General features: G+C 38.7%; 1 protein-coding gene across 1 annotated transcript in view; it reads right to left on the reverse strand.

Annotated features, from left to right (window-relative positions):
• The window catches only part of LOC140745823 (uncharacterized), a 126,951-nt gene extending 103,994 nt beyond the window's left edge, over window positions 1-22,957 (reverse strand). Inside the window, exon 1 of the mRNA XM_073077742.1 lies at window positions 22,691-22,957. The gene's annotated coding sequence lies outside the window, so the exon portion shown is untranslated. The remainder of the gene's footprint in view (window positions 1-22,690) is intronic.
• Between the last annotated feature and the right edge of the window lie 3,648 nt (window positions 22,958-26,605).

Genomic DNA, 26,605 nt, shown 5'->3' on the forward strand with positions numbered 1-26,605 from the left:
TACACATTATAGTAAAAAAATATGCGTCAAATAGGTAAACTGTTCTTTGGGAAGTCGGTTTGAAAACAAAACTTACTCCAAAAGTAATATAAATTCGCAAGTTACCCTATTGTACCCCTGCCCTGTAAAATAATTGTCTCTTTGTCCCCTGCCAACACGTAATATCGATCGAAATCTGGTTTGTTTGCAATTCGATCACAATCTGACCTTCAATCCGCCCCTGTTTTAGGGGTTGAAACGCATTTGGCAAGCGGCAAGCTTTTTTATTATTTGGATTTTTGTTAGATTTTACTTAATTTTTAATAATAAGATTTGTTTCTAGAATTTCTAATTGTTTTGTTACAATTCGGATTTTTGTTAGATTTAATTAATTTTCAAACCGCCCCTATTTTAGGGGTTGAAAGGCATTTGGCAAACGGCACGCTTTGACATTATTTCGATTTTTGTTAGATTTTACTTAATTTTTAATAATTAATGTTATTTCCAAAATTTGTATTTCTAAGCTTTTACGAGTATTTAACTTATTTAGTATGGAGAGGGCCAAATTTTGGAACTGAATTTTTAACCAGTTAGCAACTTTAAACAATTTTACATACAGATAGCCACTCACCATCAGGTGGACTGCATTCTTGTCTGCTACTCCTATATTATAAAAAAATACCATTTTTTTGAAGTGAAAACTTCTTTAGCGGCGTTGTGCACTTTTTATGATGGGTAAAAAATGTTAAACTCGCGTCAGGATCACGTGTCCTGGTCGAAAATTCGTAAGACGGCAAAGCAAACTGCAAAAGTCAAGATATCATCAGGTGTCAGCATAGAAAAATATGTCAATTGGTGTCAGGTTTATTTTTTATTTTTTATAATTTTTTATTCAGGTTAGGTTTCGAAAGTTTTTACTTTTGCCGGCATTCCCGGAGTGCGACCCGTTGTGTTTATCTATTTTTTGTATTTATTATTATAGCAGCCATTGAATTATCATGCATTGTGAAAATTTCAACTGACCACCTATTACAGTTCAATAGATAAAGCGAAAAACGTCGAAAAAAGCGGTTTCGTGGATAGGGACACCATTTATTTTCAACATTTTTTTTTATTTTTAGTTTAATACCATTATACGAGTACATAATATGTATGTAAATTAAATGCAAATGTTAGTGTAATACGGTTCCGGAGAAATAGATAGAGAGAGCCCTATAACAGACGAACAGCGGAGTCTTAGTAATACGGTTTCGTTTTTGCCTTTGTACGGAACCCTAATAAGGTTGCTATAACTTCCAGCCACCGGAAAATCGCCTTTACCACTTCATACTTAGTTACTATAATTGTATGTTTAAATTTTAAGTATTTGGCTAGATACAAAACAAGTCTTACCAGTTCAGAATAGCGTTATCTACTCAAATGCTTTGTGATAATTAGACAATCGAGTGACGTCATTAGCGCTCTAAATCATCAACCCGATAGAAGTTCGTTACTCCTAGCATACTAATGTTATGAACATTGTATACTGTCGAAGGCGATCTCGAATACGCTGTATATTATTATTATAGTTGATGACCCGCGAGGCGGAGCGGTCACCATACCGGTCTGACGTGCAGATGATCCCGGGTTCAATTCTCTCGGGTCTGGGTGTTTGTGTATTCCTCTATGTGTGTCCACAGCACCCACGATACAGAGAATCCTAGTATAGGACCGTGAGTATAGAAAGCGTCTTTTTTATAGTTCGACATTTTTTCTGTGCTTGTGGTGGAGGCACCACTGTCTATCAATTGCTAAGTAGTCAAAACTAACGTTTTTGTTTTAGAGGGGAGAGCGTTCAAAAGGTACCCAGTAGCGTACAGTGGGTTATCAACCTCAGACAAGACCAGATTCCCATCTGAAGTCGGCCACAGTTGCGCCGCTACCCCCGAGAACTAAGTTGGAATACCTCGTTCTATGTCTCCCTTACCACATCCTTCAAACCAGAACACAGCAGCGCTTAACACTACTGTTAATAGTCAGGAATAGATGTGGCGGTTGTGGAGACTACCTATTCTATAACATATTTTACTTTTGAAAGCTAGAGCTAACGTTAGTATATAAATAATAAAGATGAAGATACTCTAAATAAACGAGGCTGCATTATAACAACAAATCACACAACAGTGAAAGTCCAAAACCGGTAGTTTCGCGTTTTGCGTGATAAAAATAAATAACTTGCGAACGCCGTGACTAAATAATAAAAAAGGTTAAAATTTAAGCCACCGTGACGTTTGTATATTTATTGAAATGTAGACTAAAGACGGTCTGTTTGGAAAGTGTACTTGGAATATAGAAAATAGAAAAGACGCCTGCAAATTCATACGATACGTATGTATAATGTTTGTCCCTGTAGTTTCGGGGCAAGAATGACCCCGGGAAGGACGGCGGTATGTGTAGTCGCTTACCGTCGTACTCACCAGACGGTGTGGCGAGCGTCAAGCTCACCTGAGCGGAGCCCGACGGGGCAACGCGCTAAGAGAACTCCGGTTGTGTTCCTCTGGAGATCCTGCAGTCCTCTACGCAGCGCCTAGGAAGGCCACCGGGGGGGTTTTAGTGCGGTAAGAGTCCCACATAATCCTGTGTCGTTCCCACGGCATCGGGTACCTTTGAAAGTTTGCCCATCGTAAACAAAAAAGGTTATAAAACCGAATAAAGCCACCTACACCGCTAACCACTACAAGTATATGTATAAAACATGCCAGGAAGACCTGTCCCAATTGTTCATACGTATTGAAGAATAGGGCCGGCTTCCGCTAGCTCTGTCTACTATTAGTAAATTGGTTAAACGTCCTGGCCCTACATAGAACTCTAAAAATAACACTGACCTACGAAAGAATAGAGTACCGAATTTACGTCAGATCGTACGAGTATAAAAGCAGAGAGCTTAAAGAGAGCGTCCTCTAGAGATTTATTGTTTTAATATTATTATTATTACATAATGGCGAACTGGTTTCCAACAACAACAATAACAACAGGTGCAACAACAAGACAACAACAACAACAAGATTGCTAGCATCATTTGCAGGTTCGACTCAAGTGGCACCACCGCCATGTCTGTTTCCACCTAATAACAGCAATGCTGTGTTCTGGTTGGGTGTGGCGAAGAAAACATACTTTTACGAGGCGTTCCAGTCCTCAGGACCAGCAGCATCCATTTCCAACTGCTTTATGAAGTATCATCTAATTTTTGGAACGTCTTTTGTAATAGAAGTGCGATAAATTAGTAAGTACATAAATGGAACAATATATTATATTTTTGGAACACCTTCTGAGCAATTTTACATTACTTATGCTTATACAATCGACATGGTAAGTGACTACTGCCGCCCATGGACATGTGGTGAACCCCAGATGAGATTAGATTGCTACCTGAGGTCGACCACTACCTTTGCTATGCGCCGCTATCTTTGAGGACTAAGCTTGAACGCCTCGGAAAACTATGTCTCCCTTACCACAATTCCTTACCTCCCTTACCTTTTCTTACACCCTTCAAACCAGAACACAGCAGCTTAACACTGCTGTTATGAGTCAGAAATAAGTATTGAATTTTTGGAATCCCTTCTGAGAATTTTTACATTACTTATGACTTGTACGTATTGCGGCCTGTGTACAGCTATTAGCATTGCGGTGTACTGTTAGGCGTGATGTCATCTTGAACCCAGCCTATTCTATAAGCGAATCTAAATGTGTTTATTTAACTGAGGTTTGTTTTGGATGTCTTAGTTGTGATGTCATTATTATAAATACTGACCCGTTGTTAATAATCCATCCAATGTTGAACTAAAGATAGAAAAATGACAGTGCCTCGTATAAACTATGAAATGTCGAACTTAGGCAAAACATAGATGGATTAAATATTAATAAAGAGCAAAGATAAAAGCAAGTCTAAAATGTGGTCTTTGGTGAGTATAATAGGTATTTAGTGTACTCATCAAAGCATTGTGGTAGAACCTGAAGGATTGAGCGGCACCACCGTCAGACGTCTTCTGCCCTGAAGACTTCGCAGCAGTTCAAAAGATGTTTGAAGGTGGTAGAACCCTTTGTGTTTCCATTCCGGAGGAATCAGCGCCACACCTATGTTTGCATAATAACAGCAGTGTTAAGCGCTGCTGTGTTCTGCTTTGAAGGGTGTGGTAAGGGAGACATACTTATGGAGGCGTTCCAACTTAGACCTCAGGGGTAGCCACGCATCTACGGCCGACCTTTATTTTATTTATTAAATCATATTCAATAACATTACAGGAATACCTAATTCGTTGTATATAAATCAAATTTGTTACTATTCATATAAAATTATACATTACTTATATCATTCATTATCATTATTTAAAAGTTGGATTGTTTAACATTTGTCCAATCAAATCAAATCAATTCAATACTCTTTATTGTACCCAATAAAAGAAGATACATATAAAAAATAAACAACAAATTAAAGAGACAATACAAAAGGCGGTCTTATCGCTAACCAGCGATCCCTTCCTGACAACCTTTAGGTGAGGAGTTATAGTAGGGATGAATAGAAAAATAGGTAGGGTTCAAATAATAATAATAAATATAATTATAGGACTAAGATAGCATAAACATGTTGGAATAAATAAAATATAGCATACACTAAGCACCAGTAAAAAAAGGAGACTAAAATAGAATGGGAGAGATGATTGAAAAATAAAATAGCAAAGGAAAATAATAATAATAATAATAATATTTAAAAAATCCAATATTGAGTATTAATTCCTCTCACCTCAGATAAGACTCTAATTTTATCTGAGGTTGATTACAAACGTCCATAGACGGCAGTGACTACGCACCATCAGGTGGACTGCATGCTCGTTCGCCACTTGTTACAAAAATACATCACTAGTTGATTTTGATGCAACACTAAGTCAGAAAACGGAGTGTTGCACTGTTTTTGCCTGTCCATCCATTGTTTGGTGGTCGTGGTGCGTGACCGTTATTCGCCGGCCACATCGAATGCCCGACGGTCACCAACAAAAGGTGGTAATACCGTCCAAATTTCGTATTTCGACATTTTGTTTCGAATTTTGTACTTTAACAATCATAGCCTATTGGTTAGGTATTCGGTCTCTTATTCGGGGAATCCGAGATTCAAATTCAAGGCATCCACATCAGACTTTTCAAAATTATGTGCGTATTATCACTTGCTTAAACGGTGAAGGAAAATATCGTAAGTAAACGTGCACACTTGAGAAATAAATAAAAGGTTCTATTTAAGCGGGTGTAAGGTCACGCACGCATTCCGACACTTGAAGGTGGAAGAACCCTTTGTGGTTCGACTCCGGCGGCACCACCGCCACACCTATTTCTACCTCATAACAGAAGTGTTAAGCGCTGCTGTGTTCTGGTTTGAAGGGTGTTGTAAAGGGCATACTCTTCCAATGCGTTCCAACTAAGTCCTTAGTGGGAGCGGCACATCTGTGGCTAACCTCGGGTAAGAATCGAATCCTATCTGCGATTGATTACAGATGTCCATGGGCGGCAGTAGCCACTTACCATTAGATCGACTGCTTGCTCGTCCGCTACTCCTTTATTAATAAAATAAGAAAAGACGTATAATTATGTGTCTTGGTGACAAGAGTGATAAAGATGGTACCAAAGATATCACGTATGTACATATAAGATTCCTTATTAAAAATGTCTTAAACGATCATACGTGTTCTTAACAGTATTGCGACCTCGCTTTAACCGTTAATTTTGCCAAAACAGATAACATCAGCTTTCAGATCGTTAAGCCACAGAGCTATAAATGTATAGAGATACCAAGTCGAATGGAGCATAACTTACTTTGTTTCAAAGTAAACATATGTACCAATTCGCATTAGGTCAGCGTAGCAAAGTGTAGGAAACCCGTGTGCAGTAATGGGCAGCAATGGGTTGAAGACGATCGGTAATTAAAAATCCGAGATTTAAGTGCCAAAGTAAAAAGTAAGCAACAAAAACACAACAGACTTCGATGTACTACAAAGTATAAAATAATTCTAATAAATGTTGGTTTATACAGTAAGAGGTAGATTATACAGTAAAAAAAAGTGCAACATTTTAAAAATACAGTAGATCTACTTTGATCACAGTGCATCTGGAAACACTGCCATAAACAAAAGGGCATATGTGTATGTGTTTGTATTAAATTCGTGGTATTATGTGTATTGTTTTATAACTGATTTAATATACTTACTTTCTATGCATTATTTAAAAAAAAATATTAGCATTCTGCACTTCTTTCCTATACAAACCGTAACTGTGGCAAATTTCATACTCGTTCCTTCGCGTAATTTTCGTAAAAAGGGGTACAAAGTTTTTGCTTCACGAATTAATATATAGAGATGAATTGCTTCTCTTTAAAAAACGACATTTTTTCCAAAAATAATAGCATCTCTATATGAATGTAACTCTGTGGTATAACACTGCAGGTTTATGACGTCCCCCAGACTAAATCCAAATTAAAATATTTTGAAAGCGACAATTTCAAGTCATGTTGAGGATAAATCCCATACAATCACGTTACTAAACCAGTTGCGGTTTAAATATTATTTTTGTCAATGGTTTTCCTGATGCAATCCGAAGCTATAAAGTCATCTATGCAAAGTTTTAGTTACGCAAATTTTGTAAGTTACTTTTTATTTACGAAAATTAAATACGAGTACATCTATATAAATATACTAGCTGACCCGGCAAACTTTGGACCACCTCAAAATCTATTTATTCAAATATATTTCATATAAAATATAGCCTATGTTACTCGTAGATAATGTAGCTTTCGAATGAGCCGTACTCGTAGATAATGTAGTTTTTGAGAATTACTACCAAACAAACAAAAAAAGTTTTCCTCTTTAGAATATTAGTGTAGAAAATGTAACAATGTTTTGGTAATACTTTAAGAGGCGGTAGAACCATTTGTAGTTCGAATCCGATGGCACCACCGTCACAAATATTTATGCCTAATAACAACAGTGACAGCGCTCCCGTATTCTGCTTTGAAAGGTATGATAAAAGAGACATACTTATTCGAGGCGTTCTAACTTAGTCCTCAGGGGTACCACACCCTTCAAGCCGGAACACAGCAGCGCTTAACACTGCTGTTATGAGGCAGATATAGGTGTGGCGGTGGTGCCGCTGGAGTCGAACCGCAAAGGGTTCGACCACCTTAAAAACAATTTTTTGATTACAAAATGTCCATGGGCGGCAGTAACCTTCCATCAGGCGGACTGCATGCTCGTATAAAACTTCTTACATTATAAAAACAATATCTTACAACGTAAATTTTTCCTAAAATCTTTATTTATTTATTTATTTATTTATGCACGCAGATAACCAATACAAAAGACTTATAAATAACATTTTGTGCAAAGGTACTTTGATAAAGGTACTTGGGTAAAGGGATCTTTGAGTGTTTATTACCCATATTCTAATATTATTTATCCTAACCGGCTTATTCATACCATCTCAAATATTATGCCGACAAATATTAGTTCAAACCGAGCAATCTCGTTTTGGCACGAAACACAATTCCATTAGAGTTTTGTATTTCTATCCGATAACAAGCCGAGAAATACGTCCAGGATAGAAATAGAATTTCTGGCACGTGAATAGTTTCTTAGATGCATTTTTGTATTGTTTATGAATTCTTTGAATTGAGTTATTCTTATCTTAAAAAAAAGCAGTGATAGCCTAGTGGTCAAGAAAAGCGGCCTCTCGATTCAATCCCAGGCAGGCACCTCTGATTTTCAAATTTATGTGCGTATTAGAAATTAATTATCACTTGCTTAGACGGTGAAGGACAACATCGTGAGGAAACCTGCATAAGTGAGAGATTTATAAATCCCAACCCCAAAATACCCAAAGGTATGTGAAGTCTACCAATATGCACTTGGCCAGCGCGGTGGATTATGGCCTAATCCTTCTCATTATGAGAGGAGATCCGTGCCTAGCAGTGGGACAGTAATGGGTTGATAATGATGATGATGATTATTCTTATTTATTGTGGATTAAATTAACTAGTCTAATAAAAACAATAGAATCCAGACTAAATAAAATAAACTGAAAAGGGAAACAATATTATACTTCAATTGTATGGCATTAGCATAATTTATACAAATCCGATGGTAAGTGGCCACTGCCACCTATTGACATCTGTAAAGAATCTCAGATAAGATTAGATTCCTACCCGAGGTCGGGCATAGATACACCGCTATACCTGAGGAGTTACTGCAGCCTTTGCGTAGTAATTATGATACACTTTTCCAATGCGTTCAAGCTTAGTCCCCAAAAGTAGCGGCGCATCTTTGGCCTACCTCGGGTAGGAACCAAATCTGATCTGGCGTTGATTACAGATGTCCATGGCCAACAGTAGCCACTTACCATCAGTACGCAATAGACATGCTCGTCTGCTACTCCTATATTATAAAAAGCCTCAAAGTATCCAGTTCCGCCTCGTCCAGATATCTACAGATTTGTACAGTTAGTACAATCTAGATAAACAGCCGAAGGCTAGTCCGAGTCCTGGACATAATCTACGAATGACAAATCGGTTTGACCGTCCGTTGGTCCGATAAAGCTATTTCATACTAGCGTTTAGATGTCGTACTTACAGCGGGTGAATGTGTGTTAACTGCAGATCAATGGCATGACGGCTGTCAGCAGTAGATTCCGAAAATAAATATTATATGATATTTTTTCTTAAACGAATAAGATACTTTATACTTAAAGATTGTTGCTTATATTTTAGGAAATACAAATATTTGTACCTTACTAAGTTATTTTAATAAAGATCTTGGTAAAATAGCAATGTTAAGGTCTGCTATGTTTTGTTTTAAACGGCAAATACACTTTCATCTGGCCTTCTAGCTTAGTCCACAATTTGTCTAATAAATAATTTCATACCTTCAATCATAACCCAAACCTCCTACAAAAATAGTCCAGTACACTAACAGTATTTCCTACTGAAACCTGTTTATTTCCAACTACTTCTTTAATAGGTATTGATGCATTATTTTGCAACAATTTTGCTAAAACAATTTTCATCGAATTCCTCACACGCTTCACAACGATTCTCAAACGCTAATATGAAAGACCACTTCACACGGACATACAAGAGCATTAAATCAACCTGATACGAAAACTTTTCATTTCCATTGACTTCCTCAGAAACAACGGACGAATACGATTCCCAAACGCTAGTATGAAAGTCCACTTCACACAGACACACGAGAGCATAGAACCAACCACAGTATAATTGGCTACCCGACAACATTACCAGTTGTGGTAAAATCAATAACTTCAGCAGCAAACATGAATCAAGTTACGCTATTATCTTGATAGATTTTATTTGTTGATTTTGTATTCTCTTAGAATGTTGTCGCAGGTGCGATTTATGAGCGTTTATCTATATTTATATAGTAAAGATGTTTTTTGTTTTTTTTAGCAGATTACGGAGAGTAATGTATTTCGAGTGTATGTAATCTTATATATAAAATTCTCGTGTCACAATGTTAGTTACCGTACTCCTCCGAAACGGCTTTACCGATTTTCACCAAATTTTATATGCATATTCAGTAGGTCTGAGAATCGGCTACTAACAATTCTTCATACCCCTAAGTGATAAGGGTTCACCCTTAACATTTTTTTTATTTATATGGCAACACAACGTTTGCCGTGTCAGCTAGTATTTATAATGTATGTCTTATTCTTTGGCTCGCAACACAGCCCAAACGGCATGATTATTGTTTACATGAGGTACCTATCGTTGGATTCGTCTAAATTCTAAGAGTAACACAGGCTGTATTTTTGAGCATTTTCTAGTTTTATAATATAGTAGTAACAAACGAGCATGCAGTCCATCTGAGGTTACTGCAATCCATACACATGAGTAATCAAGCTCAGATAAGAGTAGATTCCTACCTAAGGTCGGCTACAGAGACTTTGCTACCCCTGATGACTAAGTTGAGAACTTCTTAAGAATTCATACGAATTTTCATAAGATTAAGATAAAATATTGTTTAAAAAAACCGCTAATATATAACCTCACCTTTTGAGCATAGCCCAATATTATTATTACACTGTACATCATATAGTTAATCTACACTAATATTATAAAGAGGAAAACTTTGTTTGTTTGTTTGGTTGTAATGAATAGGCTCAAATACTACTGGACCGATTTTAAAAATTATTTCACCATTCGAAAGCTACATTATCCACGAGTAACATAGGCTATATTTTATATGAAATATATTTGATAAATAGATTTTGAGGCGGTACAAAGTTTACCGGGTCAGCTTGTACAAAATAAGAACATAAACAAACACATCCATACCTACTCACCTCTGCTGGATTAAAAAAATCTCATTCCTAAAACGTCAGCTAATCTATAACCGCACCCACCGAGCACAGACAATAAATCACAAACAGACTACAATACATAGATAACGCAAAAAAAAACATGAGCAAACCATCTGAGTCACGATCCTTATAATCTGTTAACCCCTAATTCAAATTTGACTTTCTAACGCCTACTGTGTTACTGAGTCAGCGGTAATATGGATCGGAATTAGGTGCTTAGGTCTGTTGACTTAAGGGGGAAAATGGCGTGCTTGGTTCGTATACGGTGGAAATCGATTCGATGTGTTCAATTTGGTCGATATGATCGTGTTAGTGTTACTGCTATTGGGTTGAGCATTATCAATTTAGGTTAACTAATAATTATTTAGGCAGTGTTCTGCTTTACGAATCTCGACAGTCATCTTGATATATCTACGAGACTTTATGATATAAGAGTAGCAGAGGAGCATGCAGTCCACCTGATGGTAAGTGGCTACTGCAGCTCATTGACACCTGTAGTCAATTCCAGATAAATTCAAATTCAATTAGATTCCTCATTGACGTAGCCCACATATGCACCGCTACCCCTGAGGACTAAGCAGGAAGAACTTGCATAAGTTTGTCTCCCTTCACAGTTGCCCACAACCGACAAACTTGCAGATTGTGTAACACTAGAGAACAGATTGTTATTCTGTTATTGAGCGACACATCTGTGAGCTACCTCAGATAGAAATCTAATCTGGAGTTGATTACAGATGTCAAAGTCCAGCAGTAGCCACTTACCATTAGACTGGATGCATATCTGCTTCTCTTTTATTAAAAATCCGCATTCAACGCAGCCGCAAGCCGCAAGCCACAGCCGCACGCCGCAAGCCGCACCAGCCGCTCGTAGAATCAATTAACGATGATATCATTCGCTGAGACGACGTTTATTGTGCCACTTAACTATTGAACTCGATTTGTAATGGAGAGGTCTGGCAGTACTAAATTATTGGTACCACTCATATTTCACAATATTAGTTTGACTAAACTATTAGTGGGTTAGGTTACAATTGGGTTAGGTTAGAAATTTTAGTATGAATGATGTGATAGGTTACAATCTTAATGAGGTCTGGACGCAGTACTGAAATATGAATACCACTCACATTTCACATAGTTATTCGTTAGAGTAGACTATTAGTGAGTTAGGTTACAATTGGGTTAGGTTAGAAATTTTACTATGAGTAATGATAGGAGGTTAAAATGTTACTGAAGATAGATTTGCTGAAAGTTAAAATGACAGCGCTGATAAACTGACACTCATTGGAGAAGATTTCTTTACAAGTGGAATTTATTTATATAAATAGGTGTTATATAACAAACTATTCCTTTCCATAACTGGCCAAGTGGGAGTCGAACTCGCACACGGATTGCGTATCATATTTCAATTTATTTATTATTTTTGTTTTTGTTATTATTATAGCGGCCTCCGTTATACATACTCTATAAAAATCTCTACCTAATCTCTAAAACGTCTATCCATTACGATTCATAAGATAGAGCCCTGTGACAGAGAGACGGACAGACAGCGGAGGCTTAGTAACAGGGTTCCGTACCCCTTTCCTACGGAACCCTAAAACGGCCGAACGAAACCTCTAACAATACAAGAGAAAAGCAGCGTATTTATCGGCTACTTTTAAGGCAGGCAGACTTCGAAGCCACGGGCCGTTCGAATCAAGTGTATCCAGTTACACGGGTTAGTGATTCATGCGATGAAATGCATGCGAAATAAACGCATGGCTGCATTAAAGCTTTGATAGTGTCTTCGGTTTCATGGAAGTATTTGAGAGAACGCTAAGTATGGGCTCCGCCTAATTTTAGTTGTGTTAGAGACGTTGCTAAAAAGGTTTGTGATCAGCCTTAAACATGAGGTACTTATGATTATTTTATGCACGAATTGCCGTCACTCAGCTCCAAAACAGATTTGAAATCTTAGTAATGTAATATTAGTAACCTGATAAAATAAAGTTGATACATCTGAAAAATGTGAAACTGCCTTATCACAACCTTCACACCTGAACATATCAGCGCTTAACACTGCTGTTATTATGCAGAAATAAACTCCGGAGACTTCGGAGTCGAAATATCTGGTTGCTGCCATTAACTAATCTTGTAAATTCTTATTCAAATGTCATTTATTCAAAATTAATCCACCACCGCATCGGAAGGTGTTTCGCTATGTAGAAGAAGCGAAGAAAATATTACCACTAATTCAATGCTATATATTATATATAAAAAAACACCATATTTCTTAGTAACTATTGAGTAACAAATACAAAAATCATTACTGCTTATGTTTATGCCTACCACATGCTATCGCCATCACCCAGGGTCGACTGGCAGAGAATGCCATTAGGCATTAAGTTTACCCTTTGTAACCCTTACTTTAAGGTGTACAAAAATAAATAAATAAAATAAAAAAATAAATAAAATAAAAATAAAAGTTTATACGGAACCATCATTGCGCGACTTTGACTCGTACTTGGCCAATTATTTGTGTTCAGATCGGCTTGAGTCCATTAGGTTTATGCTAAGAAATGAGCTCATAAAGCCTTAACGACTCTAGTTAATGCAAATAACATTCAACTTGTTCAATATAAATAACGCATTATAATATTTATAATTCGATTCTATAATGGCGTGTTGTCAATCCATTACTGTCCCTGCTGGGCACGGGTCTCCTCTCTGAATGAGGATTAGGTCATAGTCCACCGTGCTGGTCAAGTGCGTATTGGTAGACTTGACATACCTCGGAAAACTTTTTTTTAAGATTCCTCAGATATGCATGTTTCCTCACGATGTTTTCCTTCACCCTTTAAGCAAGTGATCAATATTTTTAGTACGCACATAACTGAAAATTCAGACATGCCTGCTTGGGATTCAAACCTCGGACCCCTCGATCAAGAGGCAGAGTTTCTTAACCACTAGGCTATCATGGCATATATAATGTAAATTGTAAATACTATACAATGTAAATAACGCATTATAATAGTCGATCCTACAACGGCGTATCTGTTTTCAAAGCTGACATTTTGTCATGCTTCGTAGTAAGATCAGCTCAATAACTTCCTTGCCTCACTTCCTTGATAGTCATTAGACCTTTACTTCCTTACTAATATTATAAATGTAATAGTAAATAGAAGATCTCGCCTTGTATAGAATCAGGGTTCCGTAGGAACTAAAGGAACCTTTCCAATATTTATTTGTTGTATAGTCCGCGTAAAACTGCTAGTCCGCTCTGAATATAGAAATGAATCGCGTCGCCATAGCAAATTGTATGACTACACCTGCTCGCAACAACTTCAGAGCGGGCTAGCAGTTTTGCGCGGATTATAACACCTTTGTGCTTTGGTAGCGAGAGATCTTCTAGCTAGGTGATCATGCCCAAGGAGCGGCCGCGCTCCGACATTCTCAGTTCGGAGCTTGTATATGTACAAGATGTTGAGAAAACTTCGATAGCGTGATTCAGGAACACGTAGCACCATTCCTTGACGTCGCCATAGTGCTATTTGTGCGCCAGTCTAGAGTAAAGCAGTTTGCATTACGATGGTATAATATGGATGAAGTGCATCTTTGATCGGAGACAGGTAGATTACCTGCTCTGTTTGGAGTTTACAGATGTCAATGGACGGCAGTGGTCACTTACCATCAAATGGTCAGCATGCTCTTTTGCAATTTAAGAAACCATGGCAGTGTTACTCTAGTGCATGTTGCTTATATGCAATGTCATCCTCGTTAGTCTGAGACGCAATAATATTAAAATGTAAACACTTTTTTATTATCTTGCAAATGCACTTTTATGTGTTTCTTATTACTCGACTGCAAAGGATAATATTTTTCCAGCGTATATTATGTACGCCCCATACTCTGGCACGCCCACTGACCGTGGTAGAACCCATTGTGGTTCGACTCCGGCAGCACCACCATCACACATATTTCTGCCTCATAACGGCAGTCTCAAACGCTGCTGTGTTCTGCCTATATTATATAAAAAAAGCTCTACGACCCAAACGGCTATACAGATTTTAACATATGAGGTGTCGTTGGATTCGTCTAAATTGTGGGAGTGATGTAGGCTACATATTTAAGCAGTCTGTTTTTTTTTTGTTTTTACACAAAATACTCATTACCTAATTAAAATTTGCACACATTTTGTTATCTTTCCAATGTATGTATTACGTTTATGTATTTCTTACTTTAGTATGTGTGCTATTAGCAACATTAGACAAGTACAAAGTGCACACATACAATAGTACTAAATGATTGATCTTCGTACAGAGACCTTCCTACACAGTACACATGTAATGACGTCACTTTACGTAGTCAATTGGTTTCTCAGTTGATTGATGGTTCGTAAGAATAGATTGTTTTTGATGACTTTATGTAACCACAACGGAATATTCTAGAGTTGAGCTTTTGTACTTAATGTGGAGGGTAATGTTATGGTTTTTCTTTATAATATAGGTGTAACAGACAAGCATGCAGTGCACCTGATGGTAAGCGGCTACTGCTGTCCACGAACATCTGTAAAGAACTCCAGGCAAGATTACATACCTACCGGAGGTCGGCTATAGATGCGCCGCTACCTAGGACTAAGCTGGAATGAGTTGAAAAAGTATGTCTCCCTTACCACACTTCAAACCAGAACACAGCAGCGCTTAACACTGCTGTTATTGCAGAAATAGGTGACTCCAAAGATGCGCCATTACCCCCTGAGGACTAAGCTGGAACGCCTCGGAAAATTAACAACAGCGTTTAACGCTGCTGTTATTAGGTAGAAATAGGTATGGCGGTGGTGCCGCCGGAGTCGAACCACAAAGGGTTCTACCACCTTCACAGTACGTATGTATTTCAAATTCTTTGGCAAACGGCTAGACGGCTTATACACATATATGAGATGTCGTTAGATTCTTCTTATTTGGGAAAGTAATATAGGCTATTTAAGCAGTCAGGTTTTTGTGGTTATAATAATTGTCTATTCCACTCCGATCACCTGCAGTAATGAGTGAAACATGATCACTGAGGTCACCTAGTTGGTCAAAGTGGAATAGACCATAATAATTGGTAGTTTATAGATTTTGATACAATTTTGATTTTCGTTAGTCCAAAATTTGATAGATTGGTTAATAATAACGGGCGCTAATCTGTCAAGCCACCTAAAAGAAGAAATACAAACATATACACAATGGAATTTAATATCGTAAATTTAATAAGTTACGATTAGAATCCTATCTGAGATCAGCCACAGATCACTGATGCATCTTATTTACATAGTTTACAGTCCACGGACAGTGTGTGAGGCACTTATAGCACAATTAGCGCGAACTGGCCACAACGTCCTCATTCGACACGTGGCGGGCGCATCGCCCCCAATTGCCTCTATGCGGGAACTGTATGATGTAATGTTTTAGGACTTTTGTATAAATATAGTGGCAGCTTAAATATCTCATTTTTGTTTCGCTGCTAGGCAAATGACCACGCAGTCCACCTGATCGTAAGTTGTTATGCTGATAAGATTAGATTCCTGAGGGTGAAAACAGGTGTGTTTGCAACCCCTGATGACGAAGATCAAAAGCCTCAGATAAGTCTCTTACCATATAATTAGTTGTATTAATAATACAGAATATAATCAATTTTATAGAAGTCATTTTTGTTCATTATAATGTTCAAAAAAATCAATGCAGAGTAATCTACATGCCTGAGACCTAGTCTGGGTCTCAACAAAAAAAAAGAAAAGAGATCCTTTACCGAGGCATTCCAGCTTATTCCTCAGGGGTGCATCTGTGACTGACTTCGGATAGGAATCCGAATCTAAATTGGAGTTGCCGGGCAGCAGTAGCTTTTTATGTGGTAGAAACCTCTGTGGTTCAACTCAGTTGGCACCACCGCCACAACTTTTTACTGCCTACTAACAAGAGCGTTAAGCGCTGCTGTGTTCTGGTTTGAAGGGTGTGGTAAGGGAGACAAACTTTCCTGATTCATTCCAGCTTAATCCTCAGGGGTGGCAGAGCATTTGTCGACCTCCGGTACGAATCTTATCTTATATGAGGTTGATTACAGATGTCCATGGGCGGAAGTACCCACTTACCATCAGGTGGACTGCATGGTCGACAGCTACTCCTATCAGAAAAAAATATCCTGCAAGCTTAATTGCTTCAATCTTTACACAACAAAGAAAAAGCATATTATGTACAAAATTTCACACATGCAAACCGCATCATATGTTAACATGTGTTATGTGATTACATAGTCGCCTGCCTCGTTAGTAAGCGCTGCACAACATGTGACTTGTGTATACAATGCGATTAGCATTGGAATAGAAATGGTATATTTTATGTATGGGGAAGAAAGTGGCTTGGTGGAAACAGGTTTGGTTTTCTTATAGCTATGATGTCATATTTCAGGCTTCAAGCTAGGGGCATATAAAATACTAGCTGACCTGGCAAATGTTGTGTTGCCATTTAAATAAAAAAATGTTAAGGGTGAACAACCCTTATCACAAAACAAAGATAAAAATATATAGTAGCCGATTCTCAGACCTACTGAATATGCATATAAAATTTGGTGAAAAGCCGTTTCGGAGAGTACGGTAACTAACATTGTGACACGAGAATTTTATATATAAGATGTGTCTTTTTGTTTTAGTTTCCAAATTTATCAATACAAAGCCTCTAAACGGATCATAATGATATTTTAATTAATTTTCAAGAGAAGAATGAAAAATGTTTCTGATGTATTATTATGTTATTTAAGTTAATTATAATTTTAAGGTGGAAGTATTTGGACTAGATGTAAGCTCAGGGATAGCAATGCATCTGTAGCCAATTTCAGATAGAACTCTGATCCAGATTCATTGAATTCAGTCTTGAATCCAGTGGTTGAATAGATGTCCATGGGCGGCAGTACCCATCTACCAACTTACTACTAAGAGAGTTACATCCTTCTTAATACATGCTGTATGCTCCAGATAGTATTATATTCTTACCTGGAGTCAACCAGAGATACAACACCATCTTTGAGGACTAAGCTGGAATGCCTTGAATAAGTCACCTTACCACACCCTTCAAAACAAAACACTGTAGTGCTTAATACTGCTGTTTTTCGGCAGAAAATGCAAAGCATCTATGACCGATCTTAGATAGAAGTTTAACCCGATCTTGTCAAGAAATGAAATTATTTTGACAATTTAAAGGTAGAGGAGTCAACCACAAGGGGTGGTTCGACTCAGGCGTCAACACCGCCACACCTATTTCTGCCTAATAACAGCAGTGTTAAGTGCTGCTGTGTTCTGTTTTGAAGGGTGTGGTAAGGGAGACATACTTTTCCAAGGCGTTCCAGCTTAGTCCTCAGGGGTAGCGGCGCATCTGTGGCCGACATCAGGTAGGAATATCTAATCCTATCTGGGGTTTGATTACAGATGTCCATGGGTGGCAGTAGCCACTTACCATCAGGTGGGCTGCATGCTCATCTGCACCTATATTATAAAAAAAATCTATGACCGATCTTAGATAGAAATCTAATATGATCTTGTCAAGAAATGAACATATTTTAACAAAGAATGTAGTAGTACAGTAATAGAGCAATAATATGTTATTAAACGCTAAAAATTCTGTTTGGTTAAACATAAAAGTTGATGCATCCATATTTGTTTTCTCACTTATGGGGCCGCTTCTTGTGGAGACCCCGCATGCACTCCCCTAAAACGGGCCTTGCTTATGTCTCAACATTAACACATCTTTCAAACTCAACACAAGTTATCACTACTGTGTACTAAACAGTATGAAGTGGTACTTATGTTCAGTTTATTTATGAGATACTTTAGATATGCGCTTGAGTATATTATTACATGTGGTTTTCTCACTGTAAGTTGTGGTGAGAGAGTAATTATAATCAATTATGTATTTAGAGGTGTAATGTTAATTTTTTATTTAAATAAGTTATTTCTCTTATTTTAATTTTTATTTTGGTAACTAATTTTACTTGTTTTATTGCGTTTATAATTATATGTGTGATGAAAATAGACCTGAAATTGTAATTTTGATTAATTAAAAAAAAATAATCTTTCATGGATTTGAACCTAGACTTAAAAGAAAGACGTATGATCTTCACCCCCAATGTGGTATTCGATAATAAAAGTAAAAGCTTTTCTAAAAGAAAAAAAAGATAGTTTATGATGTTACTTAATAAAGTAACAAAGTTTAAGAAGGTAGTATGCACAACTTTAACAGTAAAACTTTACTAGCATTTACATAATTAGAACTTAATGTTTGAAACTGAGCACCATCGTAAGATTTTACATCAAAAACAACCAGTCAAATTACGTCAATCGAGGTCATACAGTAACGAGAAAAAATTTCGCAATGAACTTCACAGACAAGTCAACATCTATAAGTATAATAAGAATTTATAACTTTGTAACTTAACTAACTTAGTAAGTATATAAACTCACCTCGAAAATAAAGAACCGTTGACAACACGAAATATCTTCAAACAAAACACAAACGGACGAAAATAAAACGAAAACCAAAAACCACAACTATGGAACGATGACTTCACTACTAAAAAACAGTCACAAATATAATACTATCACAGCGGCTCACAACACAATTACAATAAATGTAGACTTTAAAAAGTTTTAGACGAATAATATTTTGTAAATAAAATGTAAACAAAAAACAAAGCACAAACTACACCGACCGCACCGGATGACTAACCGAACTGAAGTAATTTACAAGCTGTCAAGTTGCCAACTTGTCACTTTCCTTCGATAATTTTTAATTCGTAATGCAACTTTATTTGCCTCGGATTCTTGTTTTTCGGCCCTCATTTACCTAGTTGGTCAAAGTGGAATAGACCATAATAATTGGTAGTTTATAGATTTTGATACAATTTTGATTTTCGTTAGTCCAAAATTTGATAGATTGGTTAATAATAACGGGCGCTAATCTGTCAAGCCACCTAAAAGAAGAAATACAAACATATACACAATGGAATTTAATATCGTAAATTTAATAAGTTACGATTAGAATCCTATCTGAGATCAGCCACAGATCACTGATGCATCTTATTTACATAGTTTACAGTCCACGGACAGTGTGTGAGGCACTTATAGCACAATTAGCGCGAACTGGCCACAACGTCCTCATTCGACACGTGGCGGGCGCATCGCCCCCAATTGCCTCTATGCGGGAACTGTATGATGTAATGTTTTAGGACTTTTGTATAAATATAGTGGCAGCTTAAATATCTCATTTTTGTTTCGCTGCTAGGCAAATGACCACGCAGTCCACCTGATCGTAAGTTGTTATGCTGATAAGATTAGATTCCTGAGGGTGAAAACAGGTGTGTTTGCAACCCCTGATGACGAAGATCAAAAGCCTCAGATAAGTCTCTTACCATATAATTAGTTGTATTAATAATACAGAATATAATCAATTTTATAGAAGTCATTTTTGTTCATTATAATGTTCAAAAAAATCAATGCAGAGTAATCTACATGCCTGAGACCTAGTCTGGGTCTCAACAAAAAAAAAGAAAAGAGATCCTTTACCGAGGCATTCCAGCTTATTCCTCAGGGGTGCATCTGTGACTGACTTCGGATAGGAATCCGAATCTAAATTGGAGTTGCCGGGCAGCAGTAGCTTTTTATGTGGTAGAAACCTCTGTGGTTCAACTCAGTTGGCACCACCGCCACAACTTTTTACTGCCTACTAACAAGAGCGTTAAGCGCTGCTGTGTTCTGGTTTGAAGGGTGTGGTAAGGGAGACAAACTTTCCTGATTCATTCCAGCTTAATCCTCAGGGGTGGCAGAGCATTTGTCGACCTCCGGTACGAATCTTATCTTATATGAGGTTGATTACAGATGTCCATGGGCGGAAGTACCCACTTACCATCAGGTGGACTGCATGGTCGACAGCTACTCCTATCAGAAAAAAATATCCTGCAAGCTTAATTGCTTCAATCTTTACACAACAAAGAAAAAGCATATTATGTACAAAATTTCACACATGCAAACCGCATCATATGTTAACATGTGTTATGTGATTACATAGTCGCCTGCCTCGTTAGTAAGCGCTGCACAACATGTGACTTGTGTATACAATGCGATTAGCATTGGAATAGAAATGGTATATTTTATGTATGGGGAAGAAAGTGGCTTGGTGGAAACAGGTTTGGTTTTCTTATAGCTATGATGTCATATTTCAGGCTTCAAGCTAGGGGCATATAAAATACTAGCTGACCTGGCAAATGTTGTGTTGCCATTTAAATAAAAAAATGTTAAGGGTGAACAACCCTTATCACAAAACAAAGATAAAAATATATAGTAGCCGATTCTCAGACCTACTGAATATGCATATAAAATTTGGTGAAAAGCCGTTTCGGAGAGTACGGTAACTAACATTGTGACACGAGAATTTTATATATAAGATGTGTCTTTTTGTTTTAGTTTCCAAATTTATCAATACAAAGCCTCTAAACGGATCATAATGATATTTTAATTAATTTTCAAGAGAAGAATGAAAAATGTTTCTGATGTATTATTATGTTATTTAAGTTAATTATAATTTTAAGGTGGAAGTATTTGGACTAGATGTAAGCTCAGGGATAGCAATGCATCTGTAGCCAATTTCAGATAGAACTCTGATCCAGATTCATTGAATTCAGTCTTGAATCCAGTGGTTGAATAGATGTCCATGGGCGGCAGTACCCATCTACCAACTTACTACTAAGAGAGTTACATCCTTCTTAATACATGCTGTATGCTCCAGATAGTATTATATTCTTACCTGGAGTCAACCAGAGATACAACACCATCTTTGAGGACTAAGCTGGAATGCCTTGAATAAGTCACCTTACCACACCCTTCAAAACAAAACACTGTAGTGCTTAATACTGCTGTTTTTCGGCAGAAAATGCAAAGCATCTATGACCGATCTTAGATAGAAGTTTAACCCGATCTTGTCAAGAAATGAAATTATTTTGACAATTTAAAGGTAGAGGAGTCAACCACAAGGGGTGGTTCGACTCAGGCGTCAACACCGCCACACCTATTTCTGCCTAATAACAGCAGTGTTAAGTGCTGCTGTGTTCTGTTTTGAAGGGTGTGGTAAGGGAGACATACTTTTCCAAGGCGTTCCAGCTTAGTCCTCAGGGGTAGCGGCGCATCTGTGGCCGACATCAGGTAGGAATATCTAATCCTATCTGGGGTTTGATTACAGATGTCCATGGGTGGCAGTAGCCACTTACCATCAGGTGGGCTGCATGCTCATCTGCACCTATATTATAAAAAAAATCTATGACCGATCTTAGATAGAAATCTAATATGATCTTGTCAAGAAATGAACATATTTTAACAAAGAATGTAGTAGTACAGTAATAGAGCAATAATATGTTATTAAACGCTAAAAATTCTGTTTGGTTAAACATAAAAGTTGATGCATCCATATTTGTTTTCTCACTTATGGGGCCGCTTCTTGTGGAGACCCCGCATGCACTCCCCTAAAACGGGCCTTGCTTATGTCTCAACATTAACACATCTTTCAAACTCAACACAAGTTATCACTACTGTGTACTAAACAGTATGAAGTGGTACTTATGTTCAGTTTATTTATGAGATACTTTAGATATGCGCTTGAGTATATTATTACATGTGGTTTTCTCACTGTAAGTTGTGGTGAGCAAGAAATTATAATCAATTATGTATTTAGAGGTGTAATGTTAAATTTTTATTGACATAATTTATTAAACTTTTTTTTAAATTTTTATTTTGATAGCTAATTTTACTTGTTTTATTACGTCTACAATTATATGTGTAATGAAAATAGACTTGAAATTGTAATTTTGATTAATTTAAAAAAAATAATGTTTCATGGATTTGAACCTAGACTTAAAAGAAAGAAGTATGATCTTCACCCCCATAAAACTATATGATATTCGAATATAAAAGTAAAAAGATTTTCCAAAAGAAAAAAAAGATAGTTTGCGATGTTACTTAATAAAGTAACCTTTGTTTCTTTATTAAGTAACATCGCAAACTATCTTTTTTATAAGAAGGTAGTATGCACAACTTTAACAATATAACTTTTACTAGCATTTAACTAATTAGAACTTAAAGTGTTTGAAACTAAGAACCATCTAAAAGATTTTACATCAAAAACAACCAGTCAAATTACGTCAATCGAGGTCATACAGTAACGAGAAAAAATTTCGCAATGAACTTCACAGACAAGTCAACATCTATAAGTATAATAATAATTTATAACTTTGTAACTGAACTAACTTAGTAAGTATATAAACTCACCTCGAAAGTAAAGAACCGTTGACAACACGAAATTTCTTTAAACAGTTTAACACAAATGGACGAAAATAAAATCACAAAAAGAAAACAAATAACCACAACTATGGAACGATGACTTCACTACTAAAAAACAGTCACAAATATACTATCACAGCGGCTCACAACACAATTACAATAAATGTAGACTTTTAAAAAGTTTAGACGAATATTACTTTGTAAATAAAATGTAAACAAAAAACAAAGCACAAACAACACCGACCGCACCGGATGACTAACCGAACTGAAGACTAATTTACAAGCTGTCAAGTTGCCAACTTGTCACTTTCCTTCGATAATTTTTAATTCGTAATGCAACTTTATTTGCCTCGGATTCTTGTTTTTCGGCCCTCATTTAAAGGAGATGTTTCAAAATGTATGGGCTAAAAACTAAGAAAACATGCAAAGAACAATTCTTAGGGGTTAATTTTCTTCAAATCATGTTCGTTTAATTGTTTAAAAACAATATTTTACACTTAAACTTGCAACACAACAGTGGAAAACATTATGGCGGTAGTGATTACCGTAATAATGTCATCTGTCATTCTGTTTTAACTTACTATATACATTATATACTTTTTAATATATTTTTTACGCGAATGGGCGTAGATGTATAAATATTGTATTGTATATATTGAGTAACAATACCTATATTTGATAGAAATTAATTTTATTTACTTTCATAAATCTTGACTTAAAACAAACATACCAAAATATGTACTTCGATACCAATTTATTTTAGTTAAAACATTTAAGTGTGTAAATAAAACAACTTTAAGTACACATTTAGATAATATTTTATTTATTCTTCCCTTAAATACATTATTTATTCATTTTCAATATCTTCCCTTATCAATATTTTCATCCAATCATGTAGCAGGTTCTGTAATATCCCGTGACGAGCTCAGTCCAAACATCAAACAATGGTCATAATGTGAGCGCAGCTACCTACGAGTACGGTTCGTTGCCCAGCGATGCAGTTGCAATAATAACTGATTATTTTGTCATCCCAAGAATGTCCTTGTCTTGCTATTGTAATCATCTAAAAAAAGAGAAATGTAAAAAGATTAGCTTCTCTAGTTTAAAATTATTAACGATTATTTTACGATTAATACAACTAACTGATGTACATTTTACCTGATGATATTAAATCCTTGTCAACACAATGCACAGCGATTGCACGAAAATCACAAGAGTCTATAAAACATAAGCTGGGTAAACAAGTAAGGTAGAATCAGTCCAAAATCGTAAGCAGCACAGAGCAGAAACATATTCAGGATTGAAATGGAATCTTCTCATCAGTACATATTTATTCAATGTTTACATTGGATTCCACTATTATTATATAATATGTATAATATATCCACTTTTACACATATCAAATTGACAACTTCTTCTTTTTTAATTTGACATGTCACTTACATCTATAAAACCAGATACTATTTAAAAGGTTTTGTTATAATTATTATAAATAATTAATTAAATTCAGAGCAAGCAAGCAAGCAAGATGGTCGTCCTATGCCGCGGCGTGACTTCGCCGCATGGCGCAGGGAATACGGGCCTCGAGGGATCCCTCCTTACCCGGGCAATCTCCTCAGTGGGTACACTGCCCACCGGTGTTGTGAGCTGCCGTGTGGCAGCGGTGCAGCAATCGGTCCTAACGTGACCTGTGCTAGGCTGCGTGTGCAGATTTTTAGTCCTCCAGATGGTCGGAGGACACCTGCCCCTCGAGTTCACGAGGGAGCGGGCGACCGTCGGGGGGTCGAGCGTGAAGGGGCGCGAAACCTCTCAGATGGGCATGTGGCCCATTGTCGGCGCATGCGTACATACGATGCGCCAACCTGGCCACAAACCTGTCCACGGTCGGAACCTTGAGGTCGCGCTCCAACACGTCGTTCCGAACATAGCGGCCCGCCCCCACGATCGTTCTTAGGGCCTGGCTCTGCACGGAACGGATACGCTTGCGATTGGACTCTGACACCAGAGCGTACCATGCTGGTGCCGCGTAAGTTAGGCGTGATCGGACGTACAACTTGTACACCCTTAGTTTTGTACGGGTCGGCAGATGAGATGCCAGCACTGGTCGGAGCATCGCTCGTGCAGCACGGGCCTGTCGGATCACGTGGTCCACCTGAGGCTTCATGTGCAACGAGCGATCAATGTGACATCCCAAGTACCTAACTGTGGGCTGCCAAGCTACTTCCCGATCACGGAAACGTAGCGGCGGCGGCATAGTACGCCTGCGGCTGAAAAGTGTCGCGACCGTCTTACCGACGTTGACGGCCATGCGCCACTTGTCCAGCCACTCTGGGAGCAGGTCCAGCAAGCGCTGCATCCTGCGTGTTGCTAGCACAGGATCACGAGAGGACGCGAAGTACGCGCTGTCGTCCGCGAACAACGCGAGTTCCACGTCCCGTTCCCATTCCCCGAGGTGACCTTCGAGGGTGGGAATGTCGTTCGTGTAGAGTGCGTAGAGTAGTGGCGAGAGGCAGCTGCCTTGCGGCACGCCCGCACGTATTGGGCGGGGGTCTGAGGTGACGTTCTCAACCGCTACTATGAACTGCCGCCCATCTAAGAACGACGCTATTAGCCGCACCAGCAAAGCCGGCACGGGCGACTCCAACAGCTTAAAAACGAGCCCAGGATGCCATACGCGGTCGAACGCCTTCTCGATATCGAGGAAGACGCCGACCGTGTGTCGTCCGTAATTGGTCTCGCTTGTAAGATGGTGGATCACCCGTGTCAGCTGAAGCGTTGTCGAGTGACCGGCGCGGAAGCCGAACTGCTCGTCCCTTAAAATAAGTGACGGCCGCAGTCGCTTCAACGCCAGCCTCTCGAACAGCTTCGCTATGGTGGGTAATAGCGTGATGGGACGGTAGCTGGCCGGGAGACGACGGTCTTTCCCCGGCTTCGGGAGAACTATCACCTTCCCCAACTTCCAGATGTTAGGGAAGTAGCCCGTGCGAAGTATACCGTTGAAGAGCCTAGTCATGGTGACTATGGCTCCTCTTGGCAGCATTGCCAGCGCCATATTCGGCACACCGTCGGGGCCTGGCGCCTTGCGCTTCGGTAGGCGCAAGGCGACCTTCCGCGTCTCCGTGGGGGAGATAAACTCCAAACCCTGGGGTGGCGGTGTCGGACGCCCGAGGAAGTCCTCTACCCACGCCTCTACGATCTCGTGGTGTTCGGCGACGGCGGCGGATGCGGGGTGAGGAGAGAATTGCTCTTCCAAGTGCTCCGCATGGATCTCCGCCCTGTCCTTAGGTGCATAGCACCGCCCGCCCGCCCCATTTAGGAGTGGGCAGGCGGGTGCTTTGGCTCGGGTGAGCTGCCTGCTGAGATGAAAGAGTGAGGTCTCATGTTCACCAGCCTGGTCGACTCTCGCCTCCCAGGTGGCCCCACGATACTCCGCCATCTCAGCAGTCAACTCCTCCGCCACTGCGTTGAGGTCACGCTTGACCCGGGGGCAGCGGGTGCGCGCCCATAAACGGCGTAATAAGCGCTTGTACGCGAGTTTCCTCTCCAGGTGGGCTGGGAGCCGCGCGCGTCTGTTCGTCTTCGGTTGGAGGGTGGTCGCTGCGTCCAGCGCCTCCCGGACTGAAGCCGAGAAGGCGCTGGCCGCCGCTTCCACCCCCTCCGGCGTGTGCAGCGAATGGGTGAGTTTAACGCCACCCATGGTGGCTTGAAAAGCTCCCCAGTCCACCCTTCGAGTTTGGCGCTGAAAGGCCACTGAATCGGCCCCTAGGCCAAGCGTGATAAGTATGGGGAGGTGCTGAGTGTCCAGATCATACAGCACCTCCACATGGACGGGACAACGGAGACCCCTGTGGAGCACTATGTCCAGGACATCGGGACGATGGGACTCGTCCGAGGGAATGTGCG

Source organism: Epargyreus clarus, unplaced genomic scaffold, assembly GCF_041222505.1.
Source record: "Epargyreus clarus isolate Ecla_fem2 unplaced genomic scaffold, WU_Ecla_fem_2.2 ptg000011l, whole genome shotgun sequence".
In the NCBI taxonomy this organism is placed as follows: Eukaryota; Metazoa; Arthropoda; class Insecta; order Lepidoptera; family Hesperiidae; genus Epargyreus; species Epargyreus clarus.